The sequence below is a fragment of the Aulonocara stuartgranti genome (genome assembly GCF_965226115.1).
Source record: "Aulonocara stuartgranti genome assembly, chromosome: 9".
Taxonomy (NCBI): domain Eukaryota; kingdom Metazoa; phylum Chordata; class Actinopteri; order Cichliformes; family Cichlidae; genus Aulonocara; species Aulonocara stuartgranti.
The window spans coordinates 10,700,177-10,714,421 of NC_138960.1; positions in this window are offsets into that span (position 1 = coordinate 10,700,177).

The following is a 14,245-nucleotide window of genomic DNA, read 5'->3' on the forward strand; positions in this document are numbered from 1 at the left end:
TTCTTTGGCGGTTAGAGCTTTAAGGTGCATTACCGCCACCTGCTGGACTAGATGGTTCTTAAACGAAACTAGAGATTTAAAAGTAATTTAACAAACAATAAAAACAAAGTCAAAATGTGTCAGTGTGTTATATTCATGAACATAAACATCAGATGGCTTCAGCTTACCCTTACTCCCATTTATTTAAGAGGTTTTGCTCTCTGCAGGGCGCCACAGTAAGTAAGTATGTGTAGTTTTGCCTGATTTAATAAAGGTTACACTGACTCACTTCTCTATCAGCAGATCCAAGTGTAGCCATAATTTCCCAGGAGGGTACTTGGGTTTGGAGTCTCAGCACAGTTTTCAGATTTAATTAATGGGCTTGAGTACAGCCTGATAATTACAGGCATTCAAACTGCCTGTAATTCTATGGCATTCTGTCTCTATGAAGACATTAGATCTTACATATTTCTTGGTTAAAACCACATTCAACTACTTAACAATAAGCCTGCAGCTGCAATGTGGAGGCAACTAAGAGTTTTGATAAATTTTCCAAAAATCTCATCCAATTAATTCTCCTTTACAGATTGTATAACTTTCACTTTTTACAATAAGAATTCTCCAACAAATGTTTAGAAGAAAATGATTTTTCTTTCATTTGTTTTGATACTAACTGAAACCTCAAAGCTCCAGTTTCACACCCCAAACTAACCAACTGTAATGATTATTTCCATCAGCACAATAGTTTTCAGTTTTCAATTTCACATTGGTCTATATTCCCCACATCCTGTCATGTCCTTATCCTTGTTAGGAATCAGAGAAATGAATATAATCAATTCATTAATTGAATTCCACGCTTGTGTTCATCCACAGCAGCTGGACAATAAAGTTTATTGTGACCCTGATACTGCAGCAGAAAAGACTTTTCTGCTCCAACTTTCTGCGAGCAAACGCTCAACTTCTCCCAGCGTGTTGAGCTAATGATTAGTTGGTGTTTTTCTCCAAACACTCTTCTCTCAATGTGTTCACAATAAACTGTGAACAAATACCGAGGAGAGCAGCAGAAGACCTCATTCAGGAGCTAAACTCAAGATTAACTGAACTCACATTAAAGTTTGCTCGGTGCTTACCTTTAGATGAGCCCACAAACCACGAGACACTCTACTGTGGCAACACCACCAGTTTATAAAGAAAAAGAGACGACAGAGAAAAGTTGTTTTGAATGACTAGCCTGTGTGTGATCGTGCATGGCCTGGGTCCTGTGGGACATGGTCATGGAGGCAGGTGTTCTTGGGCGCCTGGGACAGGCTCGTACAAAGGGATGGTCGGCCACTAGTGGAGTCAGCTGCCCCTGGCCTGTGGTTCTCCGTGATTCTCAGCCTTCGTCTGGGGGAGCCCCATCTGGGCTCCTGGGGGCCATTATTGCAGCTTCCCGCCCTCATCATCAAATACAATTGTGACAAAGACACACACTCATACTCTCTCTCTCTAACAGACAGGCCACAAGATGCTTGATGATTTATGTATCTGTGGATTTATCTCACATGTGCAGCGGTTGTCGATACATTGAGTTTTTCTATTTGTAAAACATATTCGGAAAAAATAAATCAAGAAACACAGTGAGACGTAGACTGTGACAACACGAGCTTGACACGGTGTCTCATATTTTGACTGTGAGTATAGAGGATTGTAGCTCAAGTTAACATGGAAAGATAAGAGGTCTAAAGTCTCTAAAACTTTTGGACGTTCAGTCTCTGACAGAAGGTTTGGAGACAAAGTGTCATGGTCCTGGGTCGTTGACCCAGCGTTTTGTGTTTTGTGATTATTTCCCTCTGTTCTAGCTATTCTGTGTCCTCCCCCCTTGTGTCCGGTTCGGGTTCTAGATTTCCTGTTTTGTTCTGAAAGTCTGTCTGTTGTCATTGTGTTCAGCTTGTGTCCTCCAGTCATCATGTGTATTCAGATCAGCTGTTCTTCCCTCCTGTGTGCGATTACCTGATTACCTTGTGTGTGTGTATATATAGTGGGTGTCGGTCTGTGTTCGTTGTCGGCTCGTCTGCGTTCTATGGTGTTCCTGTCTCTGCGTCTCTCTGCCCCGCACCCCTTTTGTATGGTCCCAGGTTTGTCACTTAGTTTCTCCCAGTTTAGGTTTCCGTTTGTAATTACTCATGCTTCATTGCCTGTTTTTGCCACTACCACCCTGTAAATAAACGTCACTCGTATCATCAGTTTGCTGCATTTTGGGTCCTCCTTTTCCTCCACACCACACGGCTCCCTCCGCCAGCCGTGACACAAAGTTAGTTTTGAATTTGTGAAACAAATATTTTATTTACAGTTTCTCATACACAAGGCAGATAATATTCTTCATGTACATTATTTTTTACAAATACTGGAAGTACAACAAACTGAAACAAAACACATTTTCATGAATTCATCTCTTAATGTTTTATACAAAACTTCTGAATGTGTTCTCTCTGATTTCCCAGTATGTGTTTTGGATCGACTAAAATGTATTTACAATAGCCAGAGTCGACTGAATCCAAATATTTCTTAAATCCAAATTCACCCCCCATTTACTGGAAGAGATCAGGGTAATTTGAATTCTCCAACCTTATAAACCTTTTCTCGAATTTCAAATCTAGTTTGTAAATTTGCCGGTAAAAGTTTAGTAAAAGCTTTATACAAAATTATGGATGTATTGTAATTAACCAGATCCTGGAATTTAAGTAACTTTGCCTGAAGAAAGAATTTGTGAGTATGATCTAGATAACCAGCCTTGTGAATAATACGCAGTGCTCGTTTCTGTACTGTGACTAATGGATTAGTTGTATTTTTATATGTATTTCCCCACAATTCCACACAATATGTAAGATATGGAAGAACCAGGGTACAGTACAGAGTATGAAGTGCTTACCCTTACTCCCATTTATTTAAGAGGTTTTGCTCTCTGCAGGGCGCCACAGTAAGTAAGTATGTGTAGTGCTTTATCAAGGAATTGTTTCACTTTGTTCAAAACTGCGAGGCTTCTGGAAATTTTGGTTTTTATGTGTCTGACGTTGTCACGGTCTGGCTGGCAGACCGTGGGGATGTGGGGAAAGGAGGACCCAAAACGCAGACTTTGCGATGCAAACAGTGCTCTTTATTTACAGTGAAAAGGCTGTAAATACAATAACTCCCCGTTGCTCCCTCGAACCCCGTGTGCGTGCTTCCCTCCGATATCTGTGCTCGTGCTCCCCGCTGTTGTGTTTCCGCACCCCCGTGCGTGCTGCCTCTCCGGACCACTCCTCCTGTAGGGAAACCAGAGACGCAGCCGTCAACACTAACCCTCGGCGGGCATATACGCACAGCACAGACCTAAGCTAACACACACTGACTTGGTAAGATAACTCAATGATCCCGCGTCAGTGGGAGCTCCAAGACTCTCCTAAGTAGCTCCCCCGACGAGCCCTGATCAGCGGCAGGTGTGTGGCTTCGGGTGTGGCCAGTCCCTCCGCAGGGCCACACCCCTCAGGCCTGCAGGTGGCCGAGCTCCATCCTCCAGGCACACCCGCAGACATACACACCCATACCCATCGAGAGCAAGCAGAAACAGGAGCCTGCAGTGCTCCGGGCTCCACCTCCTGCAATTTCATAACCATTTAATTTATACATTTAAAAGCTGAATTTAATTTCTACATTAAGAAACAAAGCATGCTACGTTTGTGCTGATTTGAACAGCCAGCAGGCCACAGCCAGCAGACCCAGCCAGGCTCCACCATCAGCCAGCAGGCCACAGCCAGGCTCCACCATCAGCCAGTAGGCCACATCCAGCAGACCCAGCCAGGCTCCACCATCAGCCAGCAGGCCACAGCCAGGCTCCACCATCAGCCAGCAGGCCTAGCCAGGCGCCATCATCAGAAATTCCGCTTCCGGGTCCCTCGTGGTGGCCGCCTCGTGCTCTCGCTTCAGTATGCCACCCAAGAAAGGCCCAACACCAGAGGAGGTTGAGGACATTAAAACCTCCCTCGGAGCGCTGTGCGGAGACGTGGCCGCAGTCAGGGCACAGCAGGAGCTGCTTCTGGGGCTTCTGGAGGAGGTAAAACAGCTACGCCTCCAAAATGCCGAGAAGGACAGACGGATCATGGATCTCGAGCGGCGGGTGGATGAGCTGGAGCAGTACACCCGTACGAACGACGTGGTCATCAGCGGTATTAAAATCAAGCCGCGCTTGTACGCGCGCGCGGTGGCCGGGAACGTCGGGGAGCCCAGCGACGAGGAGACCCGCTCGGTAGAGCAACAGGTGGCGTCCTTCCTCCAAAGCAAGGGGATAGAGATGGACCTGGAGCACATAGAAGCATGTCACTCACTGCCCAGGAGGAGTGACAGACTGCCGGCCATCATTATGAGATTTGTCAATCGGAAGAACAAGGTCACACTGCTGAAACAAGGACGCAAACTGAAAGGCACGGACGTTTTCATTAATGAGCATCTGACACGAAAAAACGCAGACATCGCGAGGAAGGCAAGGCAACTGAAGAAGAACGGTAAAATACAACATACATGGGTAACAAACTGTAAGATTTTCATTAAGCTAAACGGGACACCAGAAGAGGCAAAAGTACTGATAGTGAGGAACATGGAGGATCTGGACAAGTATAACTGACACCAATGTATCAATTACACCAGGAAATGACATGGACACGTTGAAATTAGTTCTTCAACAGAAAGTAATTGATCTAGATTGTGAATATAAGGAGCATAATATAATAGATCCAGAAATAGATTCTGAAAGTAACTTTCTCTCTTCTTTTGTTAAAAATTGTAATTATTTCACTCAGGAACAATATGAAAAAGAAATTAACCTAGACGGGAAGCTCTCATTAATTCACTTTAACAGCAGAAGTATGTACTCTAATTTTGATTTCATTAAGGACTATTTGCAACAATTTTCTCGCCCCTTTAGTGTTATAGCCATCACTGAAACTTGGTTCAATGTCGATAAAGGAATAGATTTTTGTTTGAATGGATATGATTTAAAATACATGAATAGATTAAATAAGGCGGGCGGCGGGGTTGCTATATATGTTCATAACTCTATAAAATATAATGTTGTAACAACTATGTCTATGGCTATTGATGGAATTTTGGAATGTTTGACTATTGAGATTATGAATGAAAAAAAGAGAAATGTTATAATAAGTTGTATATATCGGACACCCAGTTCAAGTATTGACACTTTTAATGAATGGATAGAAAAAACGTTTGCTTCGGTGAACCAAAAATTACTATTTATCTGTGGTGATTTTAACATTGATTTGCTAAATCCAACAAGGTTAAAAGCCATTGATGACTTTACTGACACAATGTACAGCTTATCACTATATCCAACAATAACAAAGCCAAGCAGAATAACTTCACATAGCGCCACTATTATTGACAACATTTTTACTAATGTCATGGATTTCCAAATTAATAGTGGTCTGCTTGTCTGTGATATAACTGACCACTTACCAGTTTTTACTTTGTGTGACTGTGATTTAAAAAAAATAGATACCAAGATCATGATAGCAAAGCGAACAATAAATGAAGAAGCAATTCATGCCTTCAATTTCGATTTAGCACAACAAGATTGGAGTTCGGTGTATGAAGAGTCAGATGTGGACAAGGCTTATGATAATTTTCTAGATATTTTTACTATGTGGTACAATAAACATTGTCCTGTAAACGAACACATGACAAAGAAAAAAAAGATAAAAAGTCCTTGGCTCACAAAAGGAATTATTAATGCTTGCAAAAAGAAAAACAATCTGTATAAACAGTTTATCAAAGTAAAAACAAAAGAAGTGGAACAAAGATATAAAGCATATAGAAATAAATTGACTGATATTATAAGAACGAGCAAACAACTTTATTATAGAAGAAGATTATATGAAAATAAAAACAATATAAAAGGAACTTGGGATGTGTTAAACAACTTAATTAAACAAGGATCTTCTGGAACATCATATCCTGAATATTTTACTGATGCAAATGGTGAAAATCACAACATGAGTAATATTGTCGATGGGTTCAATAAATTCTTCATAAATGTTGGCCCTGAACTAGCAGTGGACATCCCGTGTCATAAAAATGAAAATATCAGTAATATAAAATCAAATCCCTTTTCACTGTTCCTCTCAGCTACAAATGAGCAAGAAGTAATAAATATCACATTAAAATGTAAAAGTAAGTCTTCAATGGATTATCATGACATAAATATGTCTGTAGTTAAACAGGTTATTCTGAATATTGCTAGTCCCTTAACATATATCTGTAATTTATCATTTCAGTCCGGTTGTTTTCCAAAAAAAATGAAAATTGCGAAAGTAATACCACTATATAAAAGTAATGACAAACACAGTTTTACCAATTATAGGCCTATTTCTCTACTGCCTCAATTCTCAAAAATTCTAGAAAAACTTTTTAATTCAAGATTAGAAAAATTCCTTGAAAAACATCAAATAATAAATGTTGGTCAGTATGGTTTCAGAACGCAAAGAACCACTTCAATGGCGATAATTGAGGCAGTAGAAGAAATTACTGATACACTGGATAAAAATAAATATGCAGTTGGTATTTTTGTTGACCTCAAAAAGGCCTTCGACACAATCAATCACTCAATTGTACTGGATAAATTGGAAAGATATGGTATTCGAGGGAAAGCTGGTAACTGGTTAAAAAGTTACCTAACAGGTCGGGAACAATATGTTAGCATAGGGCATTACCATTCAGAGAAACTTGGTATTACATGTGGTGTTCCCCAAGGGTCAGTGTTGGGACCAAAACTTTTCAATGTATACATAAATGATATTTTTGATGTTTCTCAAGTACTTAAACTCATACTGTTCGCAGATGACACCAACATATTTTTCAGTAGCGATGATTATACTGATCTTGTAATGACTGTAAACAGGGAGCTAAAATTAATAAAAAAATGGATGGACATAAATAAATTATCATTAAATATAAATAAAACTAAAGCAATGTTTTTTGGTAATTTAAAATATAATATAGAATTACCAATTATCATTGAAGGTGTACCAATTGATAATGTGAGTGAAAACAAATTTTTGGGAGTTATAATTGATAACAAAATTTCATTTTCAGGGTTCCCAGGCGTGATTGGCTGTATAGATGGCACTCACATTCCAATCATTGCCCCTTCAGTAAATGAAGGAGACTATGTGAACAGGAAGTCTTTCCACAGCATTAATGTACAGGTACATAGTTCCCTGTAGCATTTGGCCAGGCTCTGTCCATGACTCACAAATATTCCGTGAATGTACACTGAGCACAAAATTTGGACATGGTGAGTTGAGAATACTTTAAAATATATAAAGACCAATTGCTTCAGGGACATTTGAACTGAAGTGTATCCTTCTGTCTTAGGAGAGTTCACTGGCTACTTGCTTGGTGATAGGGGGTATCCATGTTTACCCTATTTGCTTACCCCTTACCCTGACCCTGAACCGGGCCCACAGCAGCGATATAATCTGGCTCATTGCAGGACAAGAGCCAGAATTGAAATGACTATCGGAATGCTTAAGGCCCGGTTCCAGTGCCTGCAAGGACTCAGGGTCACCCCAGAAAGGGCATGTGACATTATTGTGGCATGTGTGATTCTTCACAACATTGCCACAATTAGAGGAGAACACTGTCCTTCTGAACCAAACATCAGCAGTGATCCAAACCATGAACATCCTGACCCTCCCACGGACATACAAGATGGAAGCGCAGTCAGAGACACCATATGTCACAATCATTTCTTTTGACCCATCACCTCAACATGTTGAAAGAAGAATAAACAGATGTTTTGTTCAACTGGCTTTATTGGTCGCCTGTGTTTCCTGTACAGAAAGTATTAAAAGATGTAAACCTCATAAAGTGTCTCTGTTGCTTCCTCCTCTGTAACAGCTGTCAATGTTTCTTCATTATTTTCCTGCAGTAAAGAAATAAACAACATTGCTGTTCTACTGTAAACTCATATAATCTGTGGAGTATTAAGAGTACTCACAACTGCATGTTGGTCTGGCTCAACAGGAGGCTGCACCAGATGCAGTACACCACCACCATCAACTGATAGAATATGAGGTTTATACAGGTCACTTATAACTTACAAGGGACCAAATGGCAATTAACAAACATACCAATCACCTTACACTTCATTGTCATTATGCTCTCAAAGACAACCAAGACTGAGGGAAGGCAAAATCAGTAGGAAAATAACTTCACTACAAAATAATCCATTATGGTGAAGAGTTTATCAGATGAATGAGTGGCACTGCAAAGGTGACTGTGAAGAAAGGATGTACGCACATCATGTATTATTTTGAATTTACCCCCTATGTAGGCACTTGTGTCTTGCGGGGTTATTGCCTCAGAGGATGTCCCCGCAGAGATGCCTTCGGCCACAGGGCGCCCACTGTTTTGGCTGAGGGCCAACTGCTCAGCCTCTGTGAGTGGTGGTGGTGGAGGACCCCCACCTGTTTTTCGGGCCTCCGCTTTTTTTCTGTTGGCTATAACGGGGTCACATTTGAGCATACAGAGTAAGCAAATATGTACTTGTAATGTGCTCAGATAATTTCAATAAGTGCTTACAGAAAGAAAACTAATGTAGCCTCTAACTGCAATTGATTTACATGGGACAAACAGACCAAGCACTATGGCTCATAATACAATTACACCTTACCTGTTTGGACTATATTTTTATATTTCATTTTTACTTGCTGCCAGGCACGTTTGGGGCCTGTTGGGTTGCACCTGCGCTCAAATCACATCACGAAATAAAATGTATAAAATAACAAATAAAATAACATATGATAAAATAACGTGTTAAATGGGTGGAAATCCCTCGATCAATGTTTAAATTAACACTCACGCATTGACTCTGTCGGCTATGTTTTGCCATGCATGCTCCCTTTCTTTTGCAGCTGAGGCTGTGTTACTTTTTTTCCGCAAAATTTGCATGTTATCGGCATATGCTGCCATCAGAATTTCGGCCTCAAGCGCTGTAAGATACGTTGACCGCGCCTTCTTTCCCTCCGTCTCCATGGTGACTCGCTTAATCTGTGCTCCACTAATTAGGGCTTTACGTATCCTCGTCCGCGCGCTTCACTTGGGGTTAAAGCAACTCCGCGTTGACTGAACTAATTGTTATCAGCCTTTCTGAAACCGAATATTCCGAGTTGGACAGTTCGGGGTTACTCAACCCTGAGTATCGTTTTTCACTCTGAGTTTTCTAAACTGGCTTCCTGAAATAGGGCCCTGGCCGTTTGCTTTTGTTTTGTGCGTGTTTATTATATCTGAAAACGGGAAAAAAGTAAAATGTCAAAAATCTGCTTCCATAATATAAATATCATTAAATAACTTTAGAAAAACTTCCACTTGACTCTTTACATGGGATGTTGTAAAAATATATATTTTATTGTTTAATTAATCTGAAAATGTTAGTCTGCCAAATGTGCAGCAATTGAATTTATTTATTCTCTTTATCTGATAGTTTGTGGGGCCCAGGTAGACTGTATAACTGCATCTCTACCAGTTTCTCTGCACTCCAGCCTCTTCTGTGCCATGTGAAGGGATTTTCCTTAAGGCAAGAGAAATTATCTCTACGAAGAGGAACAGGTTTGGCCAACGCACACTAGAACAAATTTTCTTCTTAAATAAAAATGAAAAAAGGGCAACTTTAAATGCATCATGTTTTTAATTTGCAAGTTCATAAGCATTTTCCCTTTCCATTTCACAATCAATTCTACCCACAGGTCAAAAATGTGTCTGGGAAAATTTCCCTAATATATTATTTATAAATATACCCGTCTAGCGGTTAATTGCATAAGTGCATGGAGGCAGGACCTCACAGCAGAAGCATACTCCATAATGTGTTGTACATTATTATATGTAATGTGGTATTTTTCAATTATTGTATTTACCAACATCAAGAAGTCACAAGCAAAGAAAGACCAAACCATGGTGCATGTTTAAACAAGGAGAGTTTACTGGTCAAAATTTATTAAACAAATAAACCACATTTTTTTTAACCACCAAAAAAATAAAAATAAATACAGGTTCAAAGCAACACAACGGCAGCCCAATATCAGACAGAATTCCACTCTGTAGAGTGGGCAATCTTAATGAAGCAGTTGGTTTTATTTTGTGGATTCAAGCTGCTTTTCATATTTTTGGCCACCAGATGTCACCAGAGAGGACTGTGTTGAAAAGCTTCGAGTAATGAACAGTTTTTCAATACAAGCTTTAGTGTTTCCGAAAGCTTCATTTGGCCATCACTAGCTTTTACCAGTTTATCCCATACCACACAGTAGCCCTATCCTTCAGGCCAGGTAAAAAAACGAAGAAGCAAAAAACAGAAACAAAAAACAAAAAAAATCATTGCAAATACAACAGGACAAAACAATATAAAACAAACACACAAATAACTTAAAAAAAAAAGACAAAAAAAAAGGGGGGGGGGGGGGGAGAGATTTACTGAGTAATGCTGGAAGTCAGGTTCTCAACCTGAAGGCTGAAAAAGTATTTCAGGAATTGCCCCCACGCCTTGTAAAAGAGATTAATGAGGTAGACCACAGAGAAGAGAATTACAGTAATCTAAAACAGATGTGACAAGATCATTGACAAGTATGCTGGTACTGTTTGGAGTGAGTTAAGGACGAAGGCGGAGATGAAAATAGGAAGAGCGAGTGATATTATTTATATGTGCTGTGAAGGAAAGTGCTATCGAGGATGTCACCAAGACTCTTAACCTGGGGGGAGGTTTTGACAACAGAGTTATCAATGGATAATGAAAGACTTCTGGTTGGGACTTTGGTCAGTTTTGATTTGGTACCTATCAGAATGAATTCTGTTACTTACTGCCATTAAGTTTAAGAAAGTTGTGAGAAAACCAGACCTTAATTTCACCTGAACAGTCAGAAATTGAAGTGGGTGGGAGAGTCGCCGTGGGTTTGGAGGCTATGTAGAGCTGGGTGTTATCTGCGTAGCAGTGAAACTGGATGTTGGCTTCCTGAAAATATTACCTAGGGGTAGGAGATAAATGATAAAAAGCAAAGGACTCGGGACAGAGCCTTGGGGTACATTGGAATTAATCTCCATTACATTACTTATATAATTAGAATAAATTGAGTTTTGGCTTCGGTTCCTCCCAAAGAACAAACTACCAACCACAAATTTAACAACGTAGTGTATGCTTTACAGTGTAGTAAGGAATGCTCAGACCTCTACATTAGAGAGACCAAACAGCCACTTCACAAGCGCATGGCACAACATAGGAGAGCCACCTCCATGGGACAAGACTCTGTGGTCCATCTGCATCTAAAGGACAAAGGTCACTCTTTCGAGGATGCCAATGTTCACATTTTGGACAGTGAGGACAGATAGTTTGAAAGAGGAGTCAAAGAAGCCATCTGTGTCTACTGTGAATGACCATTTTTGAACAGAGGCAGTGGTTTACGACACCAACTGTCTACCATCCAGAATCCAGTTTTGAGATCCTTCACAGACGCCTTAACACCCACTCACATCCTGGGCTATTCGACCTCAGGAAATCACATGATGGGGTGGGGCTAGGTTTCACAATGGGTTCACTCAAAACGTTGCCTGATTGTGACCCACACCCATTTTCACACCTTGGCCTGATTAGATAGAGGATCAATAGGGGGTCCATAACCCTCATGACCCCATAGGGCTAAAAAATCTGGGACTCTCCACCAATTGCTCTTAGAACTGAAGAAGTGTCTTGAAGAAACTTAAAGAAGTCCAGATGCTTTTCTTTCCAAGCTCCTTAGACTAAGAACTTTCACAGACAATCATATTCTTTAGAACACCAACTTATATTTGCTTTCTTAAAACAATTTTTTCTGCATTTGCACTGTAACAGACCTCAAGTTAGACAATCTAGCTGCATTATTACAATATCTTTTTAAACTTCCGGTTGCGCCGTAAGATGGCCGCATCGACGAGAGCTCTGAGTCATCTCAGCAACACTTTTATTATTTATTTCGTACTACTTGCTATTTCTGTGTGCACAGTGCAATCATATACTCTGTATGACAGACAAACACTTTGGAGTTATGTTCGTCAGCCAGTTTGGACTTTACGCCAGGTTTCAACATCGTGGATGCTCTGCTGCCTGGGATCTTTTGTCTACCTTTGTCTATTCGACACCGAGGGAAGACAAAGAGGTGGAAAAGTCCTGGAGTTTTGAGCTGAACCTGACAGAAACAACAAACCACCTCTGCGCAACATCCTACTTGCGAATGTTCAGTCTCTCGATGAGCTGCGTGTACATTTAAACATCTAAAAGACATCAGGAACTGCTGTGTTTTGGCATTCACAGAGACATGGCTGAGGTCCAGCATCCCCGACTGCGCCGTCATGTTGAATGGGTTCACTGTTTACTGGGGAGACTGAACACAGGACTCAGGCAAGAAAAGGGGAGGAGGTCTGTGCTTTGTGGCTAACTCTTTGTCGGCTAGAGATGTGAATATCTTAAAAACATACTGCTCTCAGACCCTCGAGCTGCTGACCATCAAAGTTAGACCTTTTTAGCTCCCGAGTGAGTTCAGTAAAGCTACGGCTATGGACGAACTGTATGATGTAATTATTGAACTTGAGAACAAAAATCCTGAAGCTGCCTTTATTGTGCTGGGAGACTTCAACAGAGCCAACATGAAGAAAGTTCTCCCTAAATACTACCAACACATCTTCTTCCCTACAAGAGGTGATCAAACAATGGATCATTGCTACACTCCATTCAAGGACTGCTACAAACCCCTCCCTTGCCCAGCTTTTGGCAAGGCAGAACATTATTCCATACTGCTGCTGCCTGCATACAGACAAAGGCTTAAACAGGAAAAAAAAAACTGTCTCTAGAGACATCTACAAATGGGACAATGAGGCTGAGGAGGTTTTACAGGACTGCTTTGAGACATCTGACTGGCAGATATATGAGGATGCAGCAAATGGCAACATCAATGAACACACAGACTCATTGGATATATTGGAAAATACATTGGGAAGTGACAATATCATCACTAAAACCCCCGTCTGCAAATATCCAAATCAGAAACTCTGGGTAAATAAAGACATTCATGCTAAGTTCAAGGTGCGAACCTACGAAAGTTAAAAAAAAAAGGGCCAGAAAGGACTACAGGGACAAAGTAAAGTCTAGTTACCACAGCTTTGAAGCCAGGCGATTGTGGAATGGACTGCGCTGCATTGCTGACTACAAGAAGGAAAACACAGGCAGCGTTCACCCCACTGCATCTCGTGTAGATGAGATTCTATGCTCGTTTTGATGCAGACAACAAAGATCAGATCCTCTACCCTCAAGAAGACAGTGAGGCTGTAACTCAAAAGATATGAGATGGTCTTTCAAAAAGGTCAGTCCTCACAAAGCTCCTGGACCAGATGGCATCCCAGGCTGGGTTCTCAGAGCGTGCGCTGACCAGTTTGCAGGGGTGTTCACCGATATCTTCAACCTCTCCCTGAGGCAGTCAGTGGTCCCCACATCTCTCAAAACATCCACCATCATTCCTGTACCAAAGAAATCAGTGGTCTCCTGTCTGAATAACTACCGTACTGTTGCACTCACATCCGTCATCATGAAGTGTCTTGAGCGGCTGGTCAAAGGTCACATCTGCTCCTCGCTTGACCTTGAGCTAGAAACACCCATCTGCAGATGGATTCTGAACTTCTGGAGACAGTAATGTGGAAAGTGATGAAGGGTCTGATGCAGAGCCTCAAATTGGGAGAAAGCATGTCACCTCGCACTGTAACACAATCTCATCAAGTGCAAATATGATGACAATTATATTTTGCTTGGGTTCACATGTATAAACTGGTGAATTTTCCCTGCCACAATGTGATAATTGTGCAAAGTTATCGTCTCACATCTCAATGAAACCTTAACTATTGGGCAGACATTTTTCCCATTTGAAAAATAAACCAAGAGAAGCAGCTACTTCAGCACGTACGCCACATTGAATTTTACGCAATACAACTGTATTAGCTCACGGATGTGTCTGGCCTTGCGCATTTCCTCGTATATGTGGAGATGTATATGAGCGCCACATTCATGAAGGAACTATCAAGGACATACTTTTCTGTAAACCACTGGAAGAAAGGACAACTGCAGTAGATATTTTTCAAAAGCTGGACACATTCATGAACACACATGGACTCATGTGGGACAGATGTGTTGGCATCTGCACTGATGGCACACGGACCATGACTGGGA